The sequence below is a fragment of the Pristiophorus japonicus genome, chromosome 24 (genome assembly GCF_044704955.1).
Source record: "Pristiophorus japonicus isolate sPriJap1 chromosome 24, sPriJap1.hap1, whole genome shotgun sequence".
NCBI classification, from domain to species: Eukaryota; Metazoa; Chordata; class Chondrichthyes; family Pristiophoridae; genus Pristiophorus; species Pristiophorus japonicus.
Genome location: NC_092000.1, coordinates 19,412,282 through 19,426,229, shown reverse-complemented (window position 1 = coordinate 19,426,229; position 13,948 = coordinate 19,412,282).

The window sequence follows — 13,948 nt, the reverse complement described above, 5'->3', positions numbered from 1 at the left end:
TGTTTCTAGAAATCTATCTATCTCCCTCTTAAATATATTCAGTGACTTGGCCTCCACAGACTTCTGCGGTAGAGAATTCCACAGGTTCACCACCCTCTGATTGAAAAAATTTCTCCTCATCTCGGTCCTAAATTTCATACCCTGTATCCTGAGACTGTGACCCTTTGTTCTAGACTTCCCAGCCAGGGGAAACATCCTTCCCGCATCCAGTCTGTCCAACCCAGTCAGAATTTTATATGTTTCAATGAGATCCCCTCTCATTCTTCTAAACTCTAGTGAATACAGGCCTAATCAACCCAATCGCTCCTCATACGACAGTTCTGCCATCCCAGGAATCAGTCTGGTGAACCTTCGCTCCCTCTATGGCAAGTATATCCTTTCTTGGGTAAGGAGACCAAAACTGCACACAATACTCCAGGTGCGGTCTCACCAAGGCCCTGTATAACTGTAGCAAGACATCCTTGCTCCTGTACTCAAATCCTCTTGCAATGAAGGCCAACATACCATTTGCCTTCCTAACTGCTTGCTGCACCTGCATGTTTGCTTTCCATGACTGGTGTACCAGGACACCCAGGTCCCTCTGTACATCGACACTTCCCAAGCCATCACCATTTAAATAATATTTTGTCCTTATGTTTTTCCTACCAAAGTGGATAACTTCACATTTATCCACATTATACTGCATCTGCCATGTGTTTGTCGACTCACTCAACCTATTTAAGTCACCTTGCAGCGTCTTTGCATCCTCCTCACAACGCACAATCCCACCTAGTTTTGTATTGTCAACAAACTTGAAAATATTACCTTATATATATATATATATATATATATATAAATAATATAGATTTTTTATATATAGCTGGGGCCCCAGCACTGATTCCTATGGTACCCCACTAGTCACTGCCCGCCTCCCCAAAAAAGACCCGTTTATTCCTACTCTCTGTTTCCTGTCAGTTAACCAATTAGTAGATAGTAGAGTAGGTGACCAAAAGCTTTGACAAATCGGTAGGTCTTCATCATCATCATAGGCAGACTTGCTTCCACTCTTTAATAAAAAAAAAAATGAGTTCTTGGGTGACTGTACAGTCCAATATGGGAATTACAGTCTCTGTCACAGGTGGGACAGATAGATGTTGAGGGAAAGGGTGGGTGGGACTGGTTTGCTGCACGCTCCTTCCGCTGCCTGCGCTTGCTTTCTGCATGCTCTCGGCGGTGAGGTTTTAAGGAGTGTCTTAAAGGAGAAGAGAGAACTAGAGATGCAGAGAGGTTCGAAAATATCTTCAAGCTCCCGCCCCAATTGTTACTCAGTGACTCCGGCTAGAAAATACCTATTTATAGATATCCGGTAGGCATCGGCCCTAAGGATCTATAATCCTAATCCACGTTTGAGTAGCAGATCAACCTTTTTCTCTGGTCGCAGGTGGTGAGGCACAGGAAGCAGCAGCAATTAGGAAAAGAGGGGATAAAACAGTCAAAATAATTGGAGATGTGCGAATCGATTGAAGTGCAGCCTTCAAGTCAAGGAGAGTTACAAGTGTGGAAAAATAATTGGACAAGGGCTGAGGCAGGAGTGAAAAGATCGGTGAGAAAGGGTAGTGTATGATGTGCTGAAATCACCCCTCGCCATGTGCAAAGATTTATAGAGTTCGGACCTGTGGAACAAAACCACTCAAAAATCAATGAATCTGTGAAAAACTTTTTTTTACTTCAAATCAGCAAGAAATTACAAGTAAGTTCACATAATGCTTCCTGATAATACTTCAGCATACACAGGTTCATTCCTTTACATTAAAATCAAGTGATAACGAGCAAGCAGTGCGTACGTACTAACATCAGCGAGTGGTCGGTTCGGTGATGACTAGACCCATGACTTTAATTGGCAACTGACCACGTTGCCCCCGACTGCAGCAGCGAATTTCTTTTTGCAGCATCAGTTATACCCCAAAACTTGGTAACTTGCCCACTGTGTGCGTATAGTGGTTGTTTTTTTCTTGTCTTCTTATCACCAGTCAGTTAATTAAATATCTTACAACAATGGCCTCAAAGCTGGCCACTGTCTACAAGATGGTCTTATTTTCCTTGTGATTGCTCAACAGTGCATTCCTGCCCAAGGTCAGTTACTCCCCTTAGCTGCAAAAACAGCTCACTGATTCGACAGTTTTACAAAAGTTCTCACAGGAATCAGGCACTTGGCCTCCCGAAGCACGCTGGTTTGTTAAATTTGGTCAAGCTTTGAAGTTTGGTCCCTTTCTAGCAAATTTACAGCAAAATTGGTGTATTCTTACAGTACATAAGACATAGGAGCAGAAGTAGGCTATTTGGTCCCTCCGCCATTCAATAAGATCATGGCTGATCTGGCCTTGGCCTCACCTCCACTTCCCCGCCTTCCATAATCTCTCAATAATCGATCTAGCGCCTAGTGGAGGAAAGAGGAAGGTGGAACAGCGTTTGGACGAAGGGAAGGTAGAGTATTATGAGACCAGAGGAGCAGAGTTAGTGCAGGGGAAGGAAGAGAATCAAAGGTTGATCAAGATGGATGTCAGCAGATTTGTAGGCTGAAGACTGGGACTGAGGTAGGAGTGCAAAGGTAGGGAGCAAGGATAGGACAGTTTGGGCAGTTCAAACAGGGCAGGACATGAGTCGGAGCCCGGCTCATGGGTCATTTTAAGGAGGGAGGTTGCACGGGTGGGGAGAGGAGATGGTGAGGGAGATCGGGGCAAGGGATGGGGAGTGTGGAGGGTATTGGAAAAGAGGAAGAGGTTGGGAAGGGGATGAGGTGGCATAGAAGTCAGGGGAGGGAGGGAGAGGAGAGGATAAAGTTTGGGAGAAAGAGGGGAGTGAGCAAGGGAGAATGGGAGAACAGACTGAGCGATTGGAGGAGAGAAGGAAGAGAACAGGGAATAGAGGAGGAAGAGGACAGGGGAGTCGAAAATGAAAAGGTCAGTGAGAAAAATGAATTGATGAATTTTAAACACAGAATGTTGCGAAACAGCGGCAGATAAATAACTTTGGCAATGGAGGAGAGAAATCAAATTAAGTTAAGAGAGTTGACAAGATTAACTGGACAAAGTTGTGACTGGATAAACGTTTCTCATCAGCAACTTTAATTAAATAGAGGTCCGCCTTCAGTCAACAAAATTAACGAGCAGGGTTATTTGGAGACTGATCATCAGGGACTAGCAGAAGCAGCACAGGCAAGCTGTTTGTCTCTCTGGTCAGCACAGCGCTGGGCTGGGGCACAGTGAGTGAAAGGGTCGCAGTGCTTGAGGACTAGCGAGGCAGGCACGTGGGAAACCTAGCACAAAGGCCTTTGGGCCTGCTCTCCATCCTATATTGGCTCCTGCCCCAGCAACACCTCAAATTTAAACTTCTCAACCCTGTGTTCAAATCCCTCTATGGCCTCATGCCTTCTCCCCATCTCTCCAGCCTCCTCCAGTCCTATGACCCTCCGAGATCTCTGCGCTCCTCAAAATTTGGCCACTTGTTCATCCCCGACTTCCTTTGCCCCACCCTGTTTAGACCCTAAGCTCCAGAATTCTCTCCCTAAACCTCTCCACCTCTCTCTTCTCCTTTTAAGTTGGTCCTTAAAACCTACCGCTCTTAACAAGCTTTTGGCCATCTTGTCCTAATATCTCCTTATGTAGCTCGGGGTAAAATTTTGTCCGACAACTCTCCTGTGAAGTACCTTAGGATGTTGTACCGAGTTAAAGGTGCTATATAAATGCCAGTTGTTGTTGGTCAGGTGTAGTGAGCACCAGCTCTCAACAGGTAGACCCGTCAATTGGCCAGGACAGCACGGAAGCCGGCAGCAGCAGGCAGAATGGTCTAGCAGGTGCAACGGTCATTTTAAGAGAGATGGGGGGAAAGAGGCCCAGTGGCAGGGGCAAGACTGCCCTTAAAGAGAAGGAATTGGAAAATGGAGCTCATCCTAGGAATGGGGGAAACTCCAAAATATCACTTCCAAGTTGAGTGCAATCGAATTGGCTTAACTTGCCTTTAGCAAGATGTTAAGGGAAATGTACTGCTATAGGTGCAACCCTGAGTGAAAGTTAACTACTGTAGTCAGAATTTGCATAAAGCATTTGAGTCCAGTTGGTTAATAGTCACGTAACGTTACGCATCATGACATAATGTTCATAGCACCATCTATAGGTGCAATACCATTGCAATTTTTGAAACCACACACTGATATTGATATAACATAGATTCATATTCACAAAGACTAGAGCTTGGTGATTACTGCCCATGATTGGATAAGACACAAGACAACCTGTGCGTATCCTAAATCCCAATTCCAGGAGAGCACCTCCCATTCCCTCTCCCCTACTAACCCAGATTGGCAGAACAATGCCATGAGCGCATACCTCCACCTCCGGCGCACCGTGGCTGCAGTGTGTACCATCTACAAGATGCACTGCAGCAACTCGCCAAGCCTTCTTCAACAGCACCTCCCAAATCCGCGCCCTCTAGTACCTAGAAGGACAAGGGCAGCAGGTGCATGGGAACACTACCACCTCCACGTTCCCCTTCAAGTTACACACCATCCTGACTTGGAAATATATCACCGTTCCTTCATTGTCGCTGGGTCAAAATCCTGGAAATCCCTCTCTAACAGCACTGTGGGAGCACCTTCACCACACGGACTGCAGCGGTTCAAGAAGGCGGATCACCACCACCTTCTCAAGGGCAATTAGGGATGGGCAATAAATGCCAGCCTTGCCAGCGACACCCACATCCCAGAAATGAATTTTAAAAAGTGGTGGCTGAACTTTCTGTAAATGGGAACTGAATCATGCCAAGCTCATTGCATGGCTGGCATGTAACTCCACCAGTTACCGAGGGAGGGTGCAAGGGCTGATCGTATTGGGACTTGGGGGAGTTGTACGGAGTGTATGGGGGGGTTTGGGAGGCATGGGGGTGGGCGTGTAGGGGGGGTTGTAAGGGGGTGGTCTCAATGAAGGGGTCAGGTTCCCTTCTGACCAACTTGAGCGGTTCGAATCGCTCCCACTCCCTTGGGTTCTAGACTCTGAATTTATTTGGGGGATGTGACAAAGTGCAAAGGACAACTAGTTTGATGCAAAAGAACTTTGATTTTATTACAATCAAGAAATTACAAACTTATAATTACTCTAATAAGAAAGTACAATGTCAGAACTTATTGAAACTTATTAAAGAACAAGACCTTACACACTCAGAGGGGGTTACAATAGCTTATAATGACTCTAATAGAGAACAACACATTACATTCAAAGGGGGTTACAGTAGGATTACACCTCCCACCTCCCAATCTCTTATGCTAGCTAGGTTGGACTCCAGGGCAGGCAGGGACTATGCATACCAATCCTTTTTGACAGTTAGCGGTAGATCGCGGTTTCAGGGTTCGCTGGATGCAGTATGGTCTGCTTGCCGTACCCCGAATGTCGGAGAAGACTTTTTGCTGCACAATCTTCAGTTGGGTTGAGTCTGCTGATGCGGTAAGGTGCGTTTTGGATCTGTGGGGTAAGTAACCATTTTCTTTGGCTAGAAATAGGTTTCTACAGTCCTTTAGGTAATGTTTTACCCGTTGGTAGGTCTGGATTAGATTGTAGAGTGGAAACTTTTCGATTCTTCGGTTTTTTCGCGTTGGAGTTTTGTTTCGAGTTTGGTCGATCGTGGTGGTTTTCCGTTGACTGTGGTCGGTTGCTGCCACGATGGTAATGTTCTTCCTTCCTTCAGGACTTCAGGACTTCGAGGCTGGAGAAGTTAGTTTACAACTGTCGTGTTGGTTTCTCGCCTTGTCTTGATGACATAGTCGTAGTATAGCACGAACAATATGGCATACACTCAGTTGAAACAGGGGGCCAGTTATACGGTTTGAGTTGTTCTAATCTTGGCGCCAAATCAGTTCAGAATCCTTTGTTCAAATTTCGCAGGCTTGACTCTTGTTTGTAATATTTTGGAGGGCTCGTTAAAAGTTAATATGTTTTGGGTGGGTTGATGTGTGAAAACTGTTTCCTGATGGAAATATTAGCTTGGTAATCGCAATGTCCTTTTGTGCTTAGTTTTTCGCAGACAGGCTGGATTGGGCCTCTTTGTGGTGTAGATGCTGAAATGGTTTTACAGATTCAGGTTGATGGTTGGCTATCTCTGGGTTACTTGGTGAAATGTTAATATCTCTTGTGGAGAAGGATTCTCAAATACCCATTTCTCCAGACAAGTTAACTTAGTCCCAACACCCAGGCAATTACAATAATCAAGTTGTCTCCTGTTAGTTCTTTAGGCCCGCCCAGAGCCTTAAATTGGTCTTTTAAAAGTCCACAATTCGATTAAAGTTCATAGTTTCTTCCATAAGCACTTTAGGATTTCAAACTTTTCGGTAGATAGTCCCAAAGTAAATATCCTTTCGAATGAGCCCAAACACTGGTGGGGGGGGTTTCCGTGAATTTTGCATCCTTCAGTCCCCCCTGTTGACACTCCACACTCTTGAGTGTCAAGCAAAATTCCTGCTCCCAAGAGTCAACCTCCCCTGCATTTACACTAGCTACACATTATCCTGCATCCCCCGTTGAAATGCAATGCAATTTACAGGCGAATACAGTCATTACAATTTGGTTGCAGCATAGAGGGGGTATGATGCCCCTCTTTTACTCGGTTTTCAACTGTGTACAGTCAAACATAACCTTAGGTTGAGTAAAAAAAAACATAGTCAAACACATTCTCAGGTAACATAAAGGTACACAGTCAAACACATTTTAAGTAACACTCTTACAACACTCGAGATTTTGCGGTTTACAGCAGGTACAATCAAACACAAATTAAACATGGTAGTATGGTGTCACCCCTCCCTGCGCAATTCCCAAGTTCGGCCAAGGAGCGTACAGCACCATTTGGTGTCTGACCTGATGGCCTCTGCGTTTCACTCGGCAAGTGAGACACCATAAGTAAAGAATAATCGCGAGTTGACAAATAACTCAAGTGTGGGAAGCGATTCAGATCCAGACTGGGACCTCTATACTTCTGAAAAGGTCCCACCAAGGCGGAATGGTGATCTCGAGAATCTTTTTCCCTATCTCAATTGTTTTCTATTCCAGAGTATAGAATTGTTTTTGTGAGATAATTATAGCTTTTAGCAGAGCGGTAAGATGTTCGGGTCGAGGGGGAATTGCATAGCCAAAATGTACAACATAATCCTGCAGGTTTGTAATGTTTTCCTTCACAGTGAGGTGGACAGTGGAGGGTTCAGGAATGGGGACAATCCGTTCCTGGGCCACTTGAACTGATGCCTCAGGATTGAAGCAAAAACTGCTGTCACTTGCCGGACACCAGAAGTGTCCATGCTGGTAGTGGGGCGCACTGGTGGTGACACAACATGTCCCAGCCCCTTCGTATACTACCTGTGGAGGGACGTGGCCTTGTGCCATTACTTCCATGGTGCAGTTAATAGGCTGTGCACCAGCAGCTTTAAACCCACACTGTGACTTAGAATGGGCACTCAAGTACTGGGGACACAGTATTACGTGTGCACCCCGGCTCCAGCACCCGGAGAGGTCAGTACCCGTTACAGCGTGCTCCCACTTTATGACATAGGGTGGGACCGCTGTGAAACTAATGTGTGCACCTCCCTGAATAACTCCAATGTTCTCCACCCGGTCTACCGGTGCGGGTCGGGCTGTCCCACCCATGACCGGCATCCTTAGTACTATCCCCAAAGTAGTGTGGTTAGATTTCCCACAGTCTACTGGGACAGGGTAGGCTTCAGAGGCTAGACGAAGCTGGCACGGGCTTAGTGAATTGCTGTACGGGTGGAGGGCTGCGAGGTGCTTGTTCCTGATCCAAGAGGGGACTACACCTTGTTTTAAATCCTCCAGGTTGTTGCGACCCTCGCCCAACAACCATGCCCCATACAATACGCACACCTCGTTCTGTGCAGCCTGGCCCAAAGCGTTTCTATCCTCCCGTATAAGTACATTCACTGTCTGTACATGTCTTTCCAGCTCAGCCACTATTTCTTTTAAATGGACAGTCATAGCCTGGTCCTCGTGTAGTTCTGAACCTACTATTGTGTTCTCTTGTTTCAGGATTTTTCTCAATTGGCTCTTTAAACCGTTTATCTGTGTTTGTAGTTCTATGTCATCTAAGCTATTTATAACAGAGGATGTTGTATTGTAGGTGGTGAAAACGTTGTTTATGATTCCCCTTCTAGGTCTCCCCGAGCCCATGATGTCCCTAGCGTTTAGGGTATATAGGTCTGCTTTATCTACATTTCCATAGTCTAACTCATAAAATGTCTTCAACATGTCTCTAAGTAGGGCCTGGTATAACAACTCTGTTTCCTTCGGGCACCATACAGGTAGACAAGTAGGGTGTACCTCGGTAAGGTTTAATATTACTGAAGCTACTGTACAATGTACTCCCTGATATAACACCTTCTCGGTCGGTACCAATACTAATCCATTCCCAGGTCCCTTGGTGGTGCTAGGTCACCTTTCTATTACTGTGCGTATTGGCGGGGTTGTGGGCAAGGGTTTCTTAACGTGTGCTCTTAGCTCGGTGGCGTTAATTGGGAGTGGGGAGTGTGGGACCACGCACCCGTGTAGGCTGGAATCCCACCCCACCCCTTTCCCTTCATCTTGCCATTGCCTGGCGAAGGCGATCGATATGCCTGCGGGACAAATATTCTCTGATCCCCACATACAAACATAAATTCCTTGTTCGGATTCCCACCATTTGTCCCAACACACTGTTACTCCTCCCCGTGTCCCCGTGATGGTGTGGTACGTATCATTACCGAGTCTTTCCCAGTCCGATTCCTGGTCCCATGCTTCCTTGCTGAGTTTTCTGAGCCACCACCATCTTCCCAGGGGAATGTTCCCTTTGCAAGTCAAACATACACGTTTTCCCTCTGTAACACTGACTCAGGCAGCGATGATCCGCATCCGGGGGCATGGAAGTGAGGCCTCCCCATAGGTTATACCTTCCTGCCTGGAGTAGCGGGTAGAATTAGATCCCAGCCACCCTGGCCATTTCCCCTCGAGGGTGTAAACGGCGAGTTCTTCCATGTCTCGGGGGCCACCCCCGGCGGTTACGGTCGGTGCTCTTCCTCCTGAACACCCGTAAATGAGGGATTCTTCCACGTCTCCTCGGTCGCCTCTGCTCATCCTTGTCAGGGCGAGCAGGAATAGAATCCTTCTCATGCTGTCCTCTTTCCTGTAGGGGCACACAAAACAGATTGTCTAGCCCTGAGAAAGCTTGACAAAGGTGACCAAGTTCCAAATTGGGCTCATAGTCTTTAATTGACTGGCTGTCTTATTCAGTTCCTTGTGGACTGAAGTCTACTTCTAACCTTTTATCTCACAACCGTTTTACTCTTATCTACCAGTGCTTCCTTAATAACTATACCGGTAGATTCTTCTTACTCCCGGGTGTTACCCGGCCTGCGCCTCTTTTAACAGCTGCACACGTAGATTCTTTTCCTTACCCCAGTAACTAATACATGTATATACTTATCATTACACATATAATCTTACACTACTCTAACTTATTCACTAAACATACTTAAATTCATATCACTATATATGTACATCTGCCACCCGACTCCGGGTGGCCAGTTTAATTCCTGCCTTCTCTCTTTCTTCTCCTTCCGCTGGGCGTCCAGCGAGGCTGGTAATAGGTCGGCCTGCACCACCAGACCCGGAGTGTCCTGACCGGACGTGGGTGTGAGTCCCACACTATTGGGGGAAGGTCCCCTCCGGTGCTGCAGCACACCGCTCCTTTGGGGGTGGCTGCTTGGTTCGTTTCTTCCCCTGGGGGTTCTGCCTGGTCGAGGGCGACGGACTGGGGACTCTCACTTGGTGGCTGTTCCACCACTATCTCTTCTGAGGGTCCCTCCTTGCCCGAGGCTACCGGCTGGGAGTCCCTGCTCGCGGGCTGGTCTCTGACCTTAGGTGCCCTTTTGCAGCTGGTCCCTCTCCTGGGGCTGAACCATTTAAATTGGGGCGTTGGTGACCACGGTGTCTTTGGCCGTGGTGTGCGGGGAGTCCTTCTTAAGGCTCTGGCTGCTGGAGGTGCGTCTGAGTCCCAAATGATTGGGGGACAGTTCCTCCAGTAACACAGTCCACCGCCCCTCTAGGTACAGTCTGTGGGTCTGACACGTCCCCTGTGGGATTTCCACAGTCGGGGGCTGTTGGCTGGGGGTCCCTGTCTTTAGTACGGTTCACAGTTTTTGGCCGTCCCTTACATTTAGCTGCAGCCCCTGGGTTGAACAGTTTGCACTGATTTATGTGGAACCACTTTGTTCGACGGGGCAATTTTATGGCGTAGGCTGTGGGGCTTGCCTTGTCGACAATGTGGTACGGTCCCATGTACAGTGCCTCAAAGAACCCTACTCTAGTGTAGTTCCTTACCATAACCTGGTCCCCTATCTCCCACTCGTGGCGCTTACGGGGCTCTAGCAGCAGTCAGTTGCTCCGATGCTGTTTTCCCATGTTGTTAGCAGCCTGCCAGTGAATCTGTTTAAGGTGTTCAAACAGATTCCTGACAAAGCTGTTCCGGTTCGCTTCCCTAAGTTGACCTTCCGTGAGTACCGGGGCTAACACAAGGGTGGGGGTTCGCATGGCTCTGCCGGTCATGAGCTCATACGGGGAGTACCCCGTGCTCTTTGACTGGCTGGCCTGGATCCCCATGAGGACCAGTGGTAGGACCTCTACCCACCCTTTGGGTGAGTCTCCTGTCTCTTTTTGCAGCCTTTCTTTGATGGTGCGGTTTAAACGCTCCACAGGCCCGAATGACTGCGGGTTGTGGGCGACATGCCATTTTCCTTTGATGCCGAACACCTTGAGGGTCTCCTACATCACCTGCTCAGTGAAGTGACTCCCTTGGTCGGACTCCACATATTGTGGTAGTCCCCATCGAGAGCACACTTCTCTGACCAGGATCCTAGCTGTTCCCAGGGCAGTGGCTGTTCGGCATGGGAAGGCTTCCACCCATTTGGTGAATATGTCCACCAATACTAGGCAGTACTTGTAGCCTCCCTGGGCAGTGGATAGGGGCCTGATGTAGTCGATTTGGATCAATTTGCATGGTCTCTCTACCCTCCTGATATGTCCCATAGACACCTTTCTTTTCTGGGGGTCGGGGTTGTTGGCCGCGCACACCAGACAGCTAGCGCAGAACTCGCGGACGTCTTCCCTGAGTCCTGGCCACCACCCTGCCTGTTCCACCCCGGACAATTGGTCACAGGTCCGGGATGTCCTGCTCCTGGACCCTCGTGGGCCAGCTGGAGAAATTCTCTCCGGTGTTGTTGCGGTACTACCCATTGCTCCCCCCTGAACAGCATGTCTTCTTTAACAGCAATTGCTGCGGTGCCGTATGGGCCGTCTATCCTTTCCCCTTTAGATAGCGTGTTCAGGACAGTTTTGAGGACGGGGTCTTGGGTCTGGACCGTTTTAGGTCCGAGGGAAAAGCTATCCCTGCCCTCCCTGCTGTCCCCATCCTGCCCCTGACTGCTGCAATGGGTCCTGGGTTGTACGGATCCCAGAGCTTGCCCGTGCGGGCCCCCTGCTTGTCCAACATGTCAGCCTGTTGGTTTCCCTTGCTACGGGGTTCTGTGGTGGAATGTGCTTTCACCTTATATATGTAGATATTCCCTTCCTCCCCACGGCTGTCATGATCTTTTCCAGTAAGGGCTTAATTGCCAGGGGTCTCCTGTCTGCAGATGTTTATCCGCGGCGGGACCAGACAGCCAGGTACTCCGTACACGAATTGCATGTGAACATACTGTCCGAGCAAATCATGTACGGGGTAGGGAATTCTTCAGGGTGTGTGACCACGTACACCACCGCAGACAGTTCAGCGTGCTGTGTGCTCATAGTACTGGGGAGTTTAATCGCCAGGGCAATGCATGCCTCGGGGTCATAAACGCCGCAGCCTGTGAGTCGTTCACCTGCAGGTACCGTGCTTGAACCGTCCACATAATTCTCTCGGCCTGTGGGGTGTAACCCAGCCCGAAAGCACAGGTTAATTTCCCATATCCCTTCTATGGAACACTGCTGGTCTGTCCCTGGATAAATCATGTTGGCTGCGAGTCTTCGCTCACAGAGACTCTTTACCCTTAGGTCCATTTGAGAAAGGAGCAGGGTCCAGCGAGCAATGTGGGCACTGCTCACTGTCCCATCCTTGATTCTCCCATCCAGGAGCATTTGGGTGGGTGTATGGTGGGTAAGGAGTGTGATAGGGGAGCTCCCCTGTGAAGATCAGTGATCGTTTCACAGCATAGTGAGTGGCTAGGTGGTGCCGCTCATAGTTGGACCCCTTTTCCACATCCGTGAGTATCCTGGAGGAGTAGACCACTGGTCTCAGCCGGCCGTGCTGCTCCTGGAGCAGTACTGCACTCAGACTGTCCCCATTGGCTGCTACCTCCAGGAAAAGCTCTTTACCCCCATCTATGGCCCCTAGTGCTGGCGCAGTCTGCAGGTCTTTCTTGAGTTGGATAAATGCTGCCTCGCAACCTTCGTCCCAATCCCACTCCACTCCCTTGTGTAGGACTCGGAGCAGAGGGGCTGCTGTGGCTGCATAATCCTCAATGAAAACTCTGCAGTACCCGGTCAGCCCTAGAAAAGATCTTACTCCTGTTACTGTGTTGGGGGCGGGTAACTTCTGCACTGCTTCCCTTCTAGCTTTGTCTATGGCTCTTTCCCCAGCGCGCACAGCCAGTCCCAGGAATTTTACTTCCTTCTGGTCAATCTGTGCCTTCTTGGGGTTTACTTTAAACCCTTCTTCTTTCAGCAGCTCCAGCAGCTCAGCCAGCAGTGGGCCATGCTCCTCCCCCTCATCGGTGAACAGGAGCAGGTCATCTACATACTGTACCAACTGCTGGGGTCTGCTGAAACTCTTTAAACAGTTGGCCATACACTGATGGAAAATACTAGGTCTGTTGTGGAAGCCCTGAGGGAGACAGTTCCAAGTGTATTGCTGTCCTTTAAAGGTAAAAGCAAACTTGTACTGATCTTCCCTAGAACAATATGTAACAGAACCTACAAGGGAGCAAGCGATCTTAGATCTGGTCCTGTGTAACGAGACAGGAAAAATAAACGATCTCCTAGTAAAAGATCCTCTCAGAATGAGTGAGCACAGTATGGTTGAATTTGTAATACAGATTGAGGGTGAGGAAGTTGTGTCAGAAACGAGCATACTATGCTTAAACAAAGGGGACTACAGTGGGATGAGGGCAGAGTTGGCTAAAGTAGACTGGAAACACAGACTAAATGGTGGCACAATTGAGGAACAGTGGAGGACTTTTAAGGAGCTCTGTCATAGTGCGCAACAAAAATATATTCCAGTGAAAAAGAAGGGCAGTAAGAGAAGGGATAACCAGCCATGGATAACCAAGGAAATAAAGGAGAGTATCAAATTAAAGACCAATAAATTAAAGAAAATAAGGTGGCCAAGGTTAGTGGGAAACTAGAAGATTGAAAAAATTTTAAACAACAGCAAAGAATGACTAAAAAAGCAATAAAGAAAGGAAAGATAGATTACGAAGGTAAACTTGCGCAAAACATAAAAACAGAGAGTAAAAGCTTTTACAGATATATAAAATGGAAAAGAGTGACTAAAGTAAATGTTGGTCCCTTAGAAGATGAGAAGGGGGATTTAATAATGGGAAATGTGGAAATGGCTGAGACCTTAAACAATTATTTTGCTTCAGTCTTCACAGTGGAAGACACAAAAACCATGCCAAAAATTGCTGGTCACAGGAATGTGGGAAGGGAGGACCTTGAGACAATCACTAACACTAGGGGAGGGGGGTAGTGTGGACAGGCTAATGGGACTCAAGGTAGACAAGTCCCCTGGGTCCTGATGAAATGTACCCCAGGGTATTAAAAGAGATGGCGGAAGTTATAGCAGATGCATTCGTTATAATCTACCAAAATTCTCTGGACTCTGGGGAGGTACCAGTGGATTGGAAAGCAGC